Source organism: Anabrus simplex, chromosome 5 (assembly GCF_040414725.1).
Source record: "Anabrus simplex isolate iqAnaSimp1 chromosome 5, ASM4041472v1, whole genome shotgun sequence".
Classification (NCBI taxonomy): Eukaryota; Metazoa; Arthropoda; class Insecta; order Orthoptera; family Tettigoniidae; genus Anabrus; species Anabrus simplex.
Window position 1 is genome coordinate 140,016,667 of NC_090269.1, and position 16,253 is coordinate 140,032,919.

The 16,253-nt window shown below is 44.1% G+C and overlaps 1 protein-coding gene across 1 annotated transcript in view; it reads left to right on the forward strand.

The window, feature by feature from the left end:
- Positions 1 to 3,964: 3,964 nt before the first annotated feature.
- Positions 3,965 to 16,253, forward strand: part of LOC136873857 (ankyrin repeat, PH and SEC7 domain containing protein secG) — a 72,461-nt gene continuing 60,172 nt past the window's right edge. The window contains exons 1-2 of the mRNA XM_067147143.2: positions 3,965 to 4,015; positions 10,423 to 10,628. The gene's annotated coding sequence lies outside the window, so the exon portion shown is untranslated. The remainder of the gene's footprint in view (positions 4,016 to 10,422; positions 10,629 to 16,253) is intronic.

Here is a 16,253-nt window from a genome sequence, read left to right on the forward strand (position 1 = left end):
AACTTAGGTTGGTCTTCATACGACAGCACTGAAAAAGGCTTTCTTACTTACCACATAAAGCACTGTTGAAGGTAATTCACTGCGCCGCTAATAACTCGTTCAACCCATTTGCAGGGGCGCAACGTTGGAGTCTTTAGGGCCAGCAATGCGGGCAGGCCAGGGCCTGACACAGATAGGTCTTATGGCGACGATGTGATAGGAAAGGCTTAGGAATGGGAAGGGAGCGGTCGTGGCCTTAAATAAGGTACAGCCCCAGCATTGCCTGCTGTGAAAATGGGAAACTACGGAAAACCATCTTCAGGGCTGCCGACAGTGGGGTTCAAACCCAGTATCTCCCGCATGCAAACTCACAGCTGCGTGCCCCTAAGCGCACGGCCAACTCGCCCGGTGTCCGGCATGCGGGCCCGTATAGCATTCGTTACACCTCTGATCACTCGTAATGTGCGGCAAACTAAACTCATCAGCGTGATGCCAAGAAATAATTCGCTAAATCGCTAACCATTTAGACAAGGAACCGGGCGAAGTCTTGTTCTAAGAGTGAATCCGCAAGGTGTTTCCCTACTACCTGTAAGTCTACCCCGTTTCAGCACCCATCTGGTCTTATGTGAGCTTACAGGGGTCTGAACTACAGTATAAGCCACCTTTCATCTTTCGTAGAATGACATTTGCGTTAAAATCAATACACAGATCAATTTAGCGGAGTATTTGATTGTTATACGCCCGATTATTATTATTATTATTATTATTATTATTATTATTATTATTATTATTATTATTAATGAAGCCTCCGTGGCTCAGGCGGCAGCGCGTCGGCCTCTCACCGCTGGGTTCCGTCGTTCAAATCCCGGTCACTCCATGCGAGATTTGTGCTGGACGAAGCGACGGTGGGACAGGTTTTTCTCCGGGTACTCCGCTTTTCCTTTAATTCCAGTAATACTCTCCACTACCATTTCATTTCATCTGTCAGTCATTAATTCATTGTCCCAGAGGAGTAAGACAGGTTTCGGCAGCCGACACAATTCCTATCCTCGCCGCAGGATGGGGACTTCATTCTATCCATCCCTGACCCGGTCACTGACTGGAAAACAGGTTCCGTAAGTTTCCATTTTTCATGATGATGATGATGATTATTATTATTATTATTATTATTATTATTATTATTATTATTATTATTATTATTATTATTATTATTATTATTATTATTATTATTATTATTATTACACTGACTGACAGTGACAATGCAACACCAAGGAGGAGTGGTTCGAAAGGGATGAAAGTTGGGGAAAAAACAGAGACGGCACGGACGAATAATTGATGTTTATTTCAAACCGATATGCAGGTTACACAATGCGCACGGCATCGACTCAGTAGGATGTAGGACCACCGCGAGCGGCGATGCACGCAGAAACACGTCGAGGTACAGAGTCAATAAGAGTGCGGATGGTGTCCTGAGGGATGGTTCTCCATTCTCTGTCAACCATTTGCCACAGTTGGTCGTCCGTACGAGGCTGGGGCAGAGTTTGCAAACGGCGTCCAATGAGATCCCACACGTGTTCGATTGGTGAGAGATCCGGAGAGTACGCTGGCCACGGAAGCATCTGTACACCTCGTAGAGCCTGTTGGGAGATGCGAGCAGTGTGTGGGCGGGCATTATCCTGCTGAAACAGAGCACTGGGCAGCCCCTGAAGGTACGGGAGTGCCACCGGCCGCTGCACATGCTGCACGTAGCGGTGGGCATTTAACGTGCCTTGAATACGCACTAGAGGTGACGTGGAATCATACGCAATAGCGCCCCAAATCATGATGCCGCGTTGTCTAGCGGTAGGGCGCTCCACAGTTACTGCCGGATTTGACCTTTCTCCACGCCGACGCCACACTCGTCTGCGGTGACTATCACTGACAGAACAGAAGCGTGACTCATCGGAGAACACGACGTTCCGCCATTCCCTCATCCAAGTCGCTCTAGCCCGGCACCATGCCAGGCGTGCACGTCTATGCTGTGGAGTCAATGGTAGTGTTCTGAGCGGACGCCGGGAGTGCAGGCCTCCTTCAACCAATCGACGGGAAATTGTTCTGGTCGATATTAGAACAGCCAGGGTGTCTTGCACATGCTGAAGAATGGCGGTTGACGTGGCGTGCGGGGCTGCCACCGCTTGGCGGCGGATGCGCCGATCCTCGCGTGCTGACGTCACTCGGGCTGCGCCTGGACCCCTCGCACTTGCCACATGTCCCTGCGCCAACCATCTTCGCCACAGGCGCTGCACCGTGGACACATCCCTATGGGTATCGGCTGCGATTTGACGAAGCGACCAACCTGCCCTTCTCAGCCCGATCACCATACCCCTCGTAAAGTCGTCTGTCTGCTGAAAATGCCTCCGTTGACGGCGGCCTGGCATTCTTAGCTATACACGTGTCCTGTGGCACACGACAACACGTTCTACAATGACTGTCGGCTGAGAAATCACAGTACGAAGTGGGCCATTCGCCAACGCCGTGTCCCATTTATCGTTCGCTACGTGCGCAGCACAGCGGCGCATTTCACATCATGAGCATACCTCAGTGACGTCAGTCTACCCTGCAATTGGCATAAAGTTCTGACCACTCCTTCTTGGTGTTGCATTTGCTCTGTCAGTCAGTGTATTATCGTCCGGCTCCTTGGCTGAATGGTCAGCATCGAGGCCTTCGGTTCAGATTCCGTAGTCCCGTCTTCGATTCCCGACCGGTCGAGTATTTAATCAGTCTGATTAATTCATCTGATTCGCAGACTGGGTGTTTATATTTGTCCCAACACTCTCATCTTACTCCACACAGCACACCACAATACATACTTCCACATAGGAGTGGTGTCAGGAAGGGCATTCGGCCGTAAAACAGGGCGCAGTTCTCATGTGTGGCACTCGCGATCCCACCAGGGCAAGGGAAAAGTGACAGCAGATTATTATTATTATTATTATTATTATTATTATTATTATTATTATTATTATTATTATTATTATTATTATTCACCTCTGTGGTGTAGTGGTTAGTGTGATTAGTTGCCACCCACGGAGGCCCGGGTTCGATTACCGGTTCTGCTACCAAATTTGAAAAGTGGTACGAGAGGTTGAACGGGGTCTACTGTACTTAGCCTCGGGAGGTCAGTTGAATAGAGGTGGGTTCGATTCCCACCTCAGCCAGCCTGAAAGTGGTTTTCCGTGGTTTCCCGCTTCTCCTCCAGGCAAATGCCGTGGATGGTATCAAACTTCAGGCCACGGTCGCCTCGTTACCTCTTCCTTGTCTATCCCTTCCAATCCTCCCATCCCCCTCACAAGGCCCCTGTTCAGCATAGCAGGCGAGGCAGCCTGGGCGAGGTACTGATCCTCTTCTCCTGTTGTATACCCCGACCCAAAGTCTCCCGCCCCATGACACTGCCCTTGAGGCGGTAGAGGTGGGATCCTTCGCTGAGTCCGATGAAAAAACAACAACAGTGGAGGGTAAACAGATTAAGAAAGAAAGAAAAAGAAAGAAAGAAAGAATTATTATTATTATTATTATTATTATTATTATTATTATTATTATTATTATTATTATTATTTAATTGAACTGTTGAAGTAGGACTTCTCCCAAGTATGAGAGCGAGAACTGTAGATAACTTTCCATTGCGCAACACTGAGAAGTGAGAAACGATCACGGGGAATACCCCTCGCTCAAGGATGTTAATACGATTACGTTTTCTGAGATTTGAGCAATCAGTTTATAGCAATGATACTTCAAGAAATAGTATTTACTGTCAAACTTGGATTTATTTAATATTAATATCCGAAGGAATTATTCAGTTCTGGTGGTTTTCTAGAGCGGAGTCTTTGGCAACGCTGCCCGATAAGCTGTGACACGTGAACAAGCGTAATTCGCTTCGCGCTTACTTCACGGCACACTTCCTTCCTGCTTATTCTCTTTGTTCCTGCTGGCACAGTCCTCTCCACTCATCCCCTTTGCTAGTTAGTTAGAGTCGTCTCCGACTTGGGCCTGTAATAAGGTACGTTTGCTTCCACTGTCTTATCTACACACAATGCTTTAAGTCAAAAGGAGAGGTGATTCTCATTTGGAAAAACACGGGTTACGTTCGGAGCCGTGACGAGGTTATTATTATTATTATTATTATTATTATTATTATTATTATTATTATTATTATTATTATTATTTATGCTGATGATGATCATGATATTGAACTTACGATGGCAGGTACGAGGACCCTGTGTTAAAGTACGGTAACTTAGTCCCAATTTTTACTGACTGTAAATTTCTTCCTTTCTTAATCTGTTTACCTCCAGGGTCGGTTTTTCCCTCGGACTCAGCGAGGGATCCCACCTCTACCGCCTCAAGGGCAGTGTCCTGGAGCTTCAGACTCTGGGTCGGGGGATACAACTGGGGAGGATGAGCAGGACCTCGCCCAGCCGGCCTCACCTGCTATGATGAACAGGGGCCTTGCGGGGGGATGGGAAGATTGGAAGGGATAGACAAGGAAGAGGGAAGGAAGCGGCCGTGGCCTTAAGTTAGGCACCATCCTGGCATTTGCCTGGAGAAGTGGGAAACCACGGAAAACCACTTCCAGGATGGCAGAGGTGGGAATCGAACCCACCTTTACTCGGTTGACCTTCCAAGGCTGAGTGGACCCTGTTCCAGTCCTTGTACCACTTTTCAAATTTTTTGGCAGAGCCGGGAATCAAACCCGGGCGTCTGGAGGTGGCAGCTAATCACACTAACCACTACACCACACTGACTCCTAAATTCAAATCAAATGTCCTTGAGATGTACCTACCGTGGTTTCGCTAGTAGAAATTTCAGATCCTCGTGAAGGCATCTCACCGCCCTTGTCCACCTGGAGATTGACCCTTAAAAATGTTGAAATTTGTCTTTTCTGCGACCGTTGTAACCATGGGTAATTGTTTCCGTTGATATAAGGACTCTCTAACCTACCGATCTTGTTCTGAGTTGAATTCGAAAGGTGTTTCCCTACTACCTGTAAGCTTAACCAGTTTCGGCATCCATGGAGTCTTCTGTGAGCTTACAGTGATCTGAACTGCACAATGGTGTACAAGCTACCTTTAAATGCTTTCATCTTTCATAGAACAAGGCTTGTGTTAAGTTTGCCTGATGTTATTTTATACTCGCTGGCATCCGCTACCGAATGCAGGATCGAGCAATGGGGCAAGAAAGTAGTTACAAAATTATGAGCAGAATTGAAGTGCTTGTGCATGTCACGACTGTCATTATAAGGTCACTGATACAAATAAATCTTGTTGATATTCAGATTGCAGTACAAATGCATCACAAAATCTTACATTAAAATACAGAACAAGAACAATATGATCAAGGTGAAAAGTTTTACATCGAGTGGTATGTTCACATTACAATCTAAAATCCAACTTTTGAGCTTTCTGAGGAAATACATTCAAGAGATCTGTTGGTTGTACAGTTATATCTCTGTGAATATTCTAAAGACCCAACCTATTGATTCAACTTTCACTTGTTTATTGCCGTTTTCTGTTTATTTTCTTTTGGTGGTGGTGGTGGTGGTGGTGATTATTGTTTTAAGAGGAAGTACAACTGGGCAACCATCCTCTATATAACACTAATCACAGAGAAAAAATAGAAGGGGTCCGACACTTCGAAAAATGAAGGTATCACCCAAAGGAAGACAAGGGCCACGAAGGGCGTGAAAATGAAAGTCTCCCTAGCCCTCGCAAACCTAATAGTGTCGGTGTCGGAAAAGAACAAGAGTTGACCAAGAGAGGTCGGATAGTATAGATGAAAGTGAGGAGCCTGACACAAGTAAGTGGAAGCAATGCCAGGACTCAGCTGAGGGCCCCATGGTCGCCAACCCACGCTCCATAGTTCAGAGCCCCTGAGGCCCATTTCAGTCACCTCTTACGACAGGCAGGGGATACCGTGGGTGTTATTCTACTGCCCCCACCCACAGGGGGATTTATTTTCTTTTGTAAAAATTCCATGTGGGGGTGGGGTGGTATCCAACCCCAGTAAAGCCCTCCCTGGCTACACCCCTGCTTATGTCTCACCAAAGAGACTGTAGTTCATATCCCTGCCAATGTATGCGTGAGTTGCGAAATAAAAAGCCACGTCCTTGTCTTGATTCCACCTAAAATTTGGTTCCGTGGCTATAATCATCGTATCAAGAGTTGCATAGCACCAGCACACTTTGACTGCCAGAGGGTTGCTACAATGATGGTCCTTTTTGGTTAAGAAGTTCACTGAATACAATTCCCAGACTGAAAAGGTTTAGACTAGTAGTATTAGTCCTTATAATTAGAGGTAAATTGGAATCTTGATTCCCCTTTTGACAGGTGAACCTCGAACTTTACCTAATTACATTCTTTCTTATCCCAGATTTCATGGAAATTTGTTAGTTTTATTTGTATTACAACTAGACTTCCTGTAAGTTCCTGCATTGTAAAATGCCATGTAGTACCAGTGAAGATGGAATTGTGTCCTTTTATGACAGTATGTTCTGATGTTCTGGGCTGTAGGTAGGTTTTAAGTAGCCTATAGCTCATTCCCCATTAAGAAAACAGTATTGCTCTTACTGACCTTCAAGGAGAGAACACACCCTATCTTAGACACCCATAATTTCTCATGTTTAAGGGTATTATGAAAAATAGATAAAAAGGATGTGACATTTTTGCCCGTGAATTGTTAAAATAACTTTATAACATTTTCTTTTTCATAAATACATTCGTAGGCAGGAAGCCTTCGTTGCGTTGCTTCCTTCTGTGTTGCTCTAGTACAAGCCTCGTTTAGTGCCTCACTCTGTGAACCGCCGGCAGCTCACTTCTGTAGTAAACTACAGTATTTATTTGTTGCGTGTGTGTGTTTTAGGCTTTAAATCAGTGCGTGATTGTGTTATGTTAAGTGAGAGTTATGCGAAAAGCCGATGTGTGATTTCTTTCTTTAACATTAATACTGTGATCATTTGTAGAATCATCTGCAGTATTTATTTGTAGCGTCTGTTTTCTAGCCTTTATTGTCTGGATAAATTTATTAAATGCAATTGAATGCATCCCTCGCCCTTTGAACCCATAAAAATTATTTCTTTCCCAGTTTACCTTACACTTCAATGCCGAGGTTTTTATGTGCCACAGTTTACCTCTGATTCTGTACAAAGCAAGGTATTAATTCAGCCCGGTCGACATCATATTTCTAATATTATAAGTAAGTGGAAATTAATGAAATCTTACTTCGAGAGCATCTCAGAGGAGAGATGTGTTCATTGTGATGTCCAGGAACCCACCATCCTGACCCACGAAGCACATTTACTTTTATAACCTATTGAAGAATATTACATGCCATTTTCATTTCTGAAGTAGCTACTTGCATTCATATTGGCCAATGTAAAGTTGCATGTGATGTCGTTCCTGTCGATAATGTTAATTATGATTCCTTACCAACCCCAGCATAATAAAAGCGCAAGAAAATGTAACATTCGTATTTCCACAGGAAACTAGAGACCTAGGGCCACCTTGCGGCTTCTAACCTGGGGGCTTACGCCCCCACACCCCGTTTACTTGTCCCTATATCACTGGTTTTTCCCAGGTCCTATCCTAACGTCCGCACGGCAAGAACAACTCACCAATCATGTAACGATAATCACCACCACCAGCTACCGAAGCACCACTCACTTAGTTCCTAAGTACAGAGGTTAGCAGCTTTGAGCACCGCTTGACAACATCCTCCCCGAGGAGGCCGCGAGCGTGTGTGAAAGTCTTGTCGATCGGGCTGAAGTAATGATCTTCAGCTTCTTGTCTTGAACTTAAATACTGAATTTCACAAATTTATGTGCCACCGTTTTCCCGTGATGGTGTTGATCAGAACCGTTCGATATAGCTACACTGTTGTCATAAGAGCAATACTCTTTTCTTAACATGGAATACCGGGCGAGTTGGCCGTGCGGTTAGAGGTGTGCAGCTGTGAGCTTGCATCCAGGAGATAGTGGGTTCAAATCCCACTGTTGGCAGCCCAGAAGATGGTTTTCCATGGTTTCTCATTTTCACACCAGGCAAATGCTGGGGCTGTACCTTAATTAAGGCCATGACCGCTTCTTTCCCACTTCTAGCTCTTTGCTATCCCATCATCGCCATAAGACCTGTCTGTGTTGGTGCGACATAAAGCCACTAGCAAAAAAAAAAAAAAAAAATTAACATGGAATGAGCGACAGTTGTTCACTTCTTCAGCAATTGGATGGGCTCGGCTACTGTGTGCATGCATTTTCATTTCACCCCATTTAAGCTGCCTGCATTTTAATACTGCAGCTGTGAGAATTTTTGGTCATAAATTGTTTACTTGAGTAGAATGATTTTAATCTGATTGAAAAATGATGGGAATGGCTATAAATATACAAAGGGCACTAGGAAAGTTTTGCAGTATGCAAAAATGGTTGGCTGGGCACCCCTGTTATGGTGAGGGATGGAAAGAGGGGTGAAAACCGGTCTAGAAGACAGTAAGGATCGACCTTCACACCAGTTATTACCAAGCTGTGGGATTGAAAGCAAGTTAAGATGTCAGTATGGTCTGAAGGTGAATTATCCGCTACAATTTTGCTCGTGGATTAACTGTTGACCAGTGCCTGGAGGAAATGACTCCTGTGCTGGGGAGAGACTGTCCGCATCGGATAACAATTTTCTGCTGGTACAAAGAGTTCAAGAGAGGAAATTTTGGGGGTTGAAGACGATCCTCGTTCTGGGCAACCGTCTGAATCAGTGACTGAGGGAAACATTGAAGCTGTGAGGAAAATGTTGCAGCAAGAGAGGCGGTTTGGCATATCGGCAGGTAGAAGAGATCCTCCACATCCCTACACCAGCTATTCATTGAATTCTACATGACCATCTCCATGTTAGAAAGGTTTGTTCCCTTTGGGTGGCCCATTCACTTTCAGAGGAACAAAGGGCACATCGAGTGAAATGGTGCCAAAAATGCTAAAACAGTTTGAAAATGGGACTTCGCATAACGTCAATAGCATCATTACAGGTGATGAAATTTGGCTTTATTATTACTATGTCCCAACAAAATCCCACAAGGTGTGGCTGTTTGAAGAAGAGGGTACTCCTGTGACAGTGCGAAAGTCAAGGTCACTGAAGAAAAGGATGATTGCAGTATTCTTCACTAAACAGGGCATCCTGACTCGGGTTGTGCTAGAAACACAAAGGACAGTTACTGCTAAGTGGTACAGTGAGACTTGTCTGCCTCAGGTCATCCAGGCTCTCAAGCAGCTCCGTCCAAGTTCACGGCTCAACACTTGGCTCTTGCATCATGACAATATTCCAGCACATCGTGCTAATGTAACAATGGATTTTCTTGCCAGATCAGGGTTGACTGTGCTTGATCACCCTCCATGCAGTCCTGATCTTGTCCCATGTGACTTCGCACTCTTCGCAGAAGTGAAGTGAAGTTGAAAGGGCGGCATTTTGCATCCGACGAGGAGCTTCTGGCAGCATGGGATCAAGAGTGTGAAAATGTAACCGAAGAAAAATGGCAGAGTTGGTTCAGTGACTGGTTTCGACGTATGGAGAAGTGTATTGAGTGTGGTGGAAATTATTTTGAAGAAGTCTAAAGCGTTCACTCACATTGCTAAACTATCCTAGTGCCCTTTGTATAAACCTTTTAATGTAAAGTTTTGTAACTCAAATCAAGGACGATACTACGCTCCTCACTGCTTCTACTATTAGTATGAGTAGGTCCAGTAGTGGCGATTGGGAGTTAGAAGGGGGGGCACGCATAAAGATGTACAGGCAATAAAATGCACCTGTGTTTGTGGGTAATACCGGGGGGAAGGAGGATTAAATACACCAAAACCAAAAGAAAAAAAGCTGCAAAATGATAAGTTGATGCTCTGTGAACAAATTTCAACAGAGAGGTAAATGTTGACATTTTACCAATTTAAGTGCAGTAATAATAGTTTTTTGAAATTTTGATTCAATACTATACAATAAAAGTTTTACCAAAGGAACGATATTACATATGTATTAATTAAACAGAATTATGGCATGATTAAACAATTTAAAATCATTTAGTATTTTACTACACACTAAGAAACAACACACACTAAAGGGACTGCCAGACTGACCAATGCGCTCAGCAAGTGGGTGAATCATACCTCAGTGTCCATGACCTTGGCAAAAAAATGTACCTCTCACTCCTCATGCCAAGTCTCCACTACTTGCTGTGGTCCTATACTAATCAGCTAGCCACGACAAACAACATTTTGTGCTTATGTTCGCTAATAATTAAAGAAAATAAAGGAAATAATTAAGTGATGATAAGACAACAGGGCTTGCACAAATTGCTTGTTAGAATAATTTCTATACTTCCTAGTTTCAGCTGCCTAAAATGGAATAAAAATGTAATTTTCTGCTGGGGACATGTTTGCTTAAGGTTTGATGCTGATACCCCTTCAGTCTTATTTGAGGCTGGAACTCGGACATACACAAGGTACTTTTGAATACAACAGGTAGTGCGAGAGAAGTGATTTGCTGTAAATTGTGGCCAGGTCAGATTCAACCACCACTGTGTTATCAACCATCACTTCCTGCTGCCAGTGGAATCATTCCAGCTCTGGGCATCTTGACAGGAGGAACGAGGTAAGTGTATTTTTAATTAGAGAGGTGTGCACAAATATATGTATGATTTCTTTTGGAGTCATCTCCACTGCAAGCGGTTAGGCTACTTGTTCTGTTAGGACCGAGATCGGCAAAAGTTCAGAATAACTTACCGTTTTCCAGCGCACGCATCTAGGCGCGATTGCACAGTCATTTGTTTCTCTCTCGCTCGCGTCTTGCGAAGCGCTTCCTCATGCGGTGGACAGAGTTGCCAATTGTTCATATAAAGGCGCTACTTTTGAATTTACGAATCTCGTGACAAAGCCGTTGGTCTGGATTGCTTAGGCCATTAATCTGGATCAAGCAAAGGGGGTCTGGGAGCGTGAGCCCCCAGGTTAGAAGCCGTGAAGCGGCCCTAGGCATCTGGTATCCCGAGTGACACCTCCATGATCTGGATTGGTTAGGATAGGTTAGTGACAAAGCCATTGGTCTGAATTGGTTAGACCATTGGTCTGGATCAAGCAAAGGGAGTGTGGGGGCGTAAGACCCCATGTCAGAAGCGGCCCTAGGCCTCTAGTATCCTGCGTGACACCTCCATTAGTGACAAAGCCATTGATTTTGATCAAGCATAAGGGATCTGGGAGCGTAAGTCTGGATTGGTTAGGGTAGGTTAGTGACAAAGCCATTGGTCTGGATTGGTTAGACCATTGGTCTGGATCAAGCAAAGGGGATCTGGGGCATAAGCCCCCAGGTTAGAAGCCGCGAAGCGGCCCTAGGCCTCTAGTATCCTGCGTGACACCTACATTAGTGACAAAGCCATTGGTCTTGATCAAGCATAAGGGATCTGGGAGCGTAAGTCTGGATTGGTTAGGGTAGGTTAGTGACAAAGCCATTGGTCTGGATTGGTTAGACCAATGGTCTTGATCAAGCAAAGGGATCTGGGGGCTTAAGCCAAGCCCTTAAGCCCCCAGGTTAAATGCCGCGAAGCGACCCTAGGCCTCTAGTATTCCTCATGACAGTTTGCATTCACTCGGGTGTTTATTGTGCAGTTGTGTATTTCTTGTGCGCGGGCTGGTAACGGAATTCATTTTACTTCATTGCTGGGAGTGACGTCATATCACATTGTGTCTCACCCAATGGAAATGCTGGTACGTAGTTAGGCAATGGAGTATGGCGCGTGATAAGTTGTTATAAAAGCAAAATTATTTCTGGGGGATGGCGGGTGGGTTCTTGGTTGTCGCACTGAACACATCTCTGCTCTACAAGGTATTCCAGTTAAGATTTCTAACATATTGCATCCTTATCATGCTATAAAAGTGTGGTAAGTCATACTGAATTTCTACCGTTAGTAGACAAAAAAAATTGTAAATAATGTTTTGCTCAACAGATTTTTCAACACGACTAATATTAACGGGGAAATACCGTATGTCATTTTCTGTCACAGCTCCCTGCCACTTTGTTATTGTCGGTAGACTCTCATTGTAATGTCTGCTGCTGCTAGGTCCAGCTATTTAAAGGTGATGAAACAAGCCATTGTCCTTGTCTCGGGGTAGTAGTGTTGGTGCCACTTCCGTACCCGGTGTGCAGACTTAGGGATGATAAAAATCATATAAAAATGATGTGCAACGATACTTTAAGTAGCAGAAAGGTGAGATCCTTCCTTTATGCTTGCTACAAACCCACCATCCTGCTGCAAGAAGTATTATTACTTATATAGCAGAATTAAAACAGACTGTGTAAATCAGCTGAATGCAACCATGTGCTTTGTTCCTATTGGCGGGCCAATGTTCACGATGTGTTCCTATTTTGCCTGACAAGCTTCGTATTGTCTCTGACAGAGCTCGCATCGTGTGCACATACTGGGCTGCCATATTCGCTAAAAGAGAACCATATCCAGAGCAATGGTTTTGTCACTAACCTACCCTAACCTATCCAGACCAATGGTTTTGTCACTAACCTACCCTAACCTATCCAAACCAATTGTTTTGTCACTAACCTACCCTAACTTATCCAGACCAATTCTTTTGTCATTAACCTACCCTAACCTGTCCAGACCAATGGTGGTGTCACGTGGGATACTAGAGGCCTAAGAGCCGCTTCACGGCTCTAACTTGGGAGCTTACACCCCCAGACCACCTATGCTTGACTCCAAGCCAATGGTCTAGTCACTAGCTAAACCTAACCAATCCAGCCCAATGGGCTTGTCACTCCCCGAACCTAACAAATCCACCCCAATGTTCTTGTCACTAATTAATTTTGTGTGGGTATTTCTAGCCAAGTGCAGACCTTGTAAGGCAGACCCTCCGATGAGGGTTGGCGGCATCTGTCATTTTTAGGTAACTGCGTGTTATTGTGGTGGAGGATAATGTTATGTGTGGTGTGTGAGTTGCAGGGATGTTGGGGACAGCACAAACACCCAGCCCGCAGGCCATTGGAATTAACCAATGAAGGTTAAAATCCCTGACCCGGCCGGGAATCAAACCCGGGACCCTCTGAACCGAAGGCCAGTACGCTGACCATTCAGCCAACGAGTCGGACGTCTTATCACTAAGGATGGATAAGTTGACAAGCCTACGTGATGTTGAAAATTATGGAAAATTAAAAAGTCCATTTCCTTGTTGCTGTGTACACAACCAATACAAAAATACCATTCTTTTAAAATTTTGAGCAATGTAGAGACAAAACTCTTATTTTATATATAGGCAAGGCTTGCCTTTAGTTGTCTCAATAAACTCCAAGTCATAAGCAAGCGCGCTCATAACAATGAAAGCTACTCAACGATGGAAGTCTACAGCTGCAATAAGCATGTTGAAACCTATAAGCTAATATTTCGTTAAAAATAGTTCAAGAGATAGGGGACAGGTTCGAAGAATCCCTCACATCTCCAGTACGCCCTAATTAGCGTTTTCCCTGGTAGGTGGGTAAAAGCTTTCATTCCGTACCCAGACTGGGTCGGCCTCTTTCATGCCGGTAGGTGGAGAGGAAGGTGAAAGGCCTATAAAGGAAGTATCCCGACATTCGGCTAAGTGCAGGAGAATGGAAAACCACGGAAAAATCATCCTCAGGACAGCTGACGTTGGGGACTTGCTCCTCCATTTCCACAATACAGAGCTGTTGAGCCAAACATTTTGGTGCTTTAGAGTGATAGTGCATGATGAACAGGTACCGATATGCTTGTAGTTACTAAGTTCTCAGGTACAAAGTATATTCAACATCATGCACCACCACATTTCCAAATTATCAGCCACCATTGCTGATTATCAAACAAAATTGCTGCACATGCCAGTAATTCAGTCACTTCTGCGAATTTTTTCTCTGAGTATATCACTGTTTATGAAACGTTTTGCACCTCTTTGCTACCTTTCTGATGGTAAAGTTTATTTCAGTCAGGTGTACGCCTTCCTAGGTTTTTAATAATACTCTTGTTATTTGCTTTAATGCCCAACTAACTACTTTTATGGTTTCTGGAGACGCTAAAGTGCCAGAGCTTAGTTCCACAGGAGTTCTTTCACATGTCAGTAAATCTACCAATCGAGGTTGACGTATTTGACCACCTTCAATTACCACCGGACGGAGCCAGGATCAAACCTGCCGAGTTGGAGTCAGAAGGCCAGTGCCTCAACTGTCTGAGCCACTCAGCCCAGCCTAAACTATTTAACTTAGGTTGATCTTCAAACGACAGCACTGAATTAGGCTTACTTACAACACAAGAACATGTTATACACGTTTGACCCATTTGCAGGGGCGTAACGTTGGGGGCTTTAGGGCCAGCAATGCAGGCGGGACTGGGCCTTTAAGGGGGCCCACAGACTTATCGGGAAAAAAATATTGCTGGTGAGATATAGTGTTTACCTTGCACTGTGCCTTCTGGGTCTGGCTCCATGGCTAAATGGTTAGCGTGTTGGCCTTTGGTCAGAGGGGTCGTGGGTTCGATTCCCGCCAGGATCGGGAATTTTAACCATCATTGGTTAATTTCGCTGTCTTCATCATCATTTCATCCTCATCACGGCATGCAGGTTTCCTGTGGGCATCAGATTAAAAGACCTGCACCTGGCGAGCCGAACATGTCCTCGGACACTCCTGGCACTAAAAGCCATCCACCATTTTGTTTCATTGTCTTCTGGTATGAGCTAGAATAAATTTGTTACTTTCATTGATCTGTCTCAGTCTCATCCTTGGCTTTGAAAATATGAAAGTGACCATGGTTTGAGCGATGCTAATCCAGTAATACCATTCCGTATGGAGCCAGTCCCCGTTATAAATGATATGAAAATATCGCTCATAGGGTCGGTTGGTGCACGTATTTCAATGGGCTTGGCAGACTGATATGTAATACCAACTTCTGGCTCGGTGAGGAAAGCAACAGGAAACTACCTCACTCCTCATTTCCCTAGTATGCCTCTTCAGTGACGTCTAGCCTATATATGACCGCTGTTGGTGGAGCTGTGGAGGATCAAACCAGCCTTCAGGCTGAACACAACATATTTAGCCCAGTGTCACTCCGGACGGAAATGATATTCGGAACAAATATTTCAGGTTCCCTATGGGAATGAACATCTGTATCATTTGTACAATCTGTCGAAATAGTTGTTGGTTTTTTACAATTTGTACCTAGAGGAATTGCCACTTGGTTGCATCAGGCAGAAGTTTATTGTACTGAGTGTAACACAGCACAGCTATAAACAGTGCTTGGCTTCACCATCACTCGCAACACCGCAACATGCTCCTCACAAAAAGACCTTGACCAAATTATTGAAAATGAATTACAGTAATGAGAAATGAAACAAAATATCGTATTGTAGTTATACCTTTGTTGAAGTGTAGTGCACCTGAGATCGTACTATGCACAATTTTAGGTGAACATTTAACTTTTGTCACACATTTATTAGACAACAGTGTATAATACCAGTGTTGGGAATGCACTTCGAAAACGATAAAACAAGGGTACTATTCCACAATAATCGAACACATTTATTTTAACACACACATATACATGGAAGCCATCTTGCGAACTACAAAAATGATACCAAACTAAAACTTGAAGTGTGTTTCTTTGCTTATTTCAAAGCTCTCGTAAACAAATCTCAGGAGTAACAAGAATCAAAGAGGTTACACTAACTGATCTCACACAACATCCTCCCACCTAAGTCAAATGAATGTTAACATGAATTGACTTACACCCTTTATGCACAAATTGCCACTTTCATAAAATAGTCCTGAAACAATTACAAAATGATAAAATTCAATAATATAAACACAAATAAATATGTTAATTGACACATATCACAAATTTAACTTTTCTGGCTTGTGAATCAATCGTCCTAGACGAGTTATTTTCACTGTCTGCTTTGAAACTTGAGGACCATCTTCAGCAGGAGTAGAAGAGTCACATGTTCCGGCCTCGTGATTATCCTTTATATTTTCCTCACTTGGAACAAAGTCTTTCCTTAGGTGGTTTCGGATTTCCTGGGTATCCTCAGGTGGTTGAAACTCGAGTTCTAGTGGGTATATTCTTTGAACTGGCCTTATAAGCTCGCCTGAAGCAGTGACGACACGAACTACTCTAACATTGCCATCCTTTCCCTTAACAAGCTCGACAACTCGTCCCAATGGCCAATCCATTCTTCTAGTGTCATCATTGCCAACCAAAACAATTTCTCCCAGTTT